The 2,276-nt window shown below is 34.6% G+C and overlaps 1 pseudogene; it reads right to left on the bottom strand.

Moving 5' to 3' along the window:
- Positions 1-245: 245 nt before the first annotated feature.
- LOC141509811 (baculoviral IAP repeat-containing protein 2 pseudogene) lies at positions 246-1,983 on the bottom strand (annotated as a pseudogene).
- Positions 1,984-2,276: the final 293 nt, after the last annotated feature.

Genomic DNA, 2,276 nt, shown 5'->3' with positions numbered 1-2,276 from the left:
TATTTCTCTTCTTATTTCTGTCTCTCTCTCTCTCTCTCTCTCTCTCTCTCTCTCTCTCTCTCTTAGATATTCAGTGTGATTATTGTGGGTGAGAAAGAAGGAAAGCAAGTTGGAATAGAAGTTAATCAGGAAAAAATAATAATTTTTCTTCTGAAAGATAAAGATAACATAAATTTCATTATAAAAGTTTGGAATATTGTTGATTTTTCTTTATTAAAATTATGAATTTTGTACTGGATTGTACTTCAACAATTATGGCATTTTCTTACAGAATTTACTTATTCTTTGCAAACTATTAAATGTCCACAAGGAGTAAAGACAACTGATACTTATTTGTCCATGCAAACATTACATTTTTGTTCTTGTAATCATCTCAATGTTTCTTCTACTGACAAGTCTGGAACATCTTTTGTTAGAATATACTTTATGCTCTTTTTCACAAATTCTCATGTTAGACTGGGTCAAAAAATCAAGAACATGTTCATTGCAACATTTCCTTTGAGTAAAATGGTGTCAGTCGGTTCTCTGACTGGCAAAGATATCTATAGTTTTTGTTTAATAACATTATATTCTTATTCACTGATGACGATAGCAGTCAATAGGTTATCTAGCATAGGAAGCACATGGATCATATGTTGAAATAGAGTCATTCTATTCTTCCCAATTGATGATGTCATTTTATTATAATTCTGTAATTAGTTGTTCTTTCTCCTCTTCCCTTGTTTTATCTTCTGCTTTAAGTAAAGTGGACACAAGATCACTGATTGCTTTGTAACTTTTTTTCAGTTGTTAAGATTTGACTCTGATCTGTCTGTTTTATCAACCTATTAAAGGCCATTTCCAAAGCCACTCTGATACAAGTGTATTCCTCATGATTCTATCTTCTGAATGGTTTTCTCCTGGTCCAAAATGAATAATCACTCAGCACTTTCATCCTCTGGAGTATCTGATGTAGATAGCATCTATTCAAGAAGATGTGGATAACTAAAGGGGATTTGATAGATCAACTGTTGTCCTTTCATTTTGATCACTTTGTAAACCATTTGTAAACCCAATCATCATCTCCTGATTCCCAACACCTCATTCCACCCTCAGGGAAATGCATTTGACATCATCATTGCCACCCCCCCCCCCAAGTAATGAAATCCAGCACTTGAAAGTTGCTTTGGATGAACTGGAATTTGACCAGATCACAAGGATTTTCATATAGGCTGCATGGATTTCCATACTCAGATTAGGAACACTGTACCTTGATGATTCTTGGATTTGATTTTTCAGGAAAGGTCAGTTAGGAAGATGTCTCCAATGTAAAATCATCTTTTGGTTTTGAATTACTCAGTTTCCCACCACAGGCAAAACCAAATTACCATGTCTCCAGGTCCTAAGTAAGAAAAACAGTCTTTGCCAGATCTGATGGTGGTAGAAATGTCAATATCTACATCTCATAAGTAAGGATCCTGGCATCTTCAGTACTCAATTTAATAAATATAAGGGCTTTTGCTCAAAGGGCACAAGTCCTCAACTACCCTGGAAGTTACTGATTGTTGAAAAACTAGACTAAGAAACAGCAAAATATCCGATTTGTTCTGAAGTTAGAGATGATGAAAAACAAAAGATTGAGAAGAAGAGCCTAGATTGTTAACTGCAATAACAGCCAGGATATAGCTGTTTACATTTATCAATAGCATTATCTCCTTGTTTCTATTTATCCAGCATTAAGCTATAAAAGAAACAGTTAACTCTGCCATTCACACCAATGGAATAAAATTCAGCCCAAGCAAGATTCCTTTCTGAGATTAGAACATTGAAAAAGTAGAGTCCTTGCTCCAATAAATTTCCAGTTGAAGTTGTATAATGTAAATTTGTAGTGGATCTCTTTACCACAATTTTATGACTTACTCCAGCCTCATTGGACAGAATAGGAGCAAAGTAGCACCTGAGTGATGCGAGAAGGAGCTTCTTCTGCCTTCCATTCTTTTCCATTGACTACTTGTACCTTCATATACTGGCACCAGTCAGTTAACTGAGCTTCTTATCCAGATTGGTTTAAAGTTCAAACTGGTTCAAACAGTTGATCAGATTGAAAGCCTATAGATTAGAGGTATTATCAGTTGATGAGTTGTCTTGATCTTGATTCACAGTAAATTAAAAATTTCAGTGCTTAGAAATATCTTTGCCATTGTATAGATTGATGTGTTTAGTGACAGATCATCTAAAACAAAATAGAACCTTCGTTCTTTCTACTGGATCAGGGTGATTTCCACTTTTTTTAAAGT

This window comes from Macrotis lagotis, chromosome 1, assembly GCF_037893015.1.
Source record: "Macrotis lagotis isolate mMagLag1 chromosome 1, bilby.v1.9.chrom.fasta, whole genome shotgun sequence".
Taxonomy (NCBI): domain Eukaryota; kingdom Metazoa; phylum Chordata; class Mammalia; order Peramelemorphia; family Peramelidae; genus Macrotis; species Macrotis lagotis.
The sequence above is the reverse complement of the archived record's forward strand: the minus strand, read 5'-3'. Positions and strand labels throughout refer to the sequence as shown.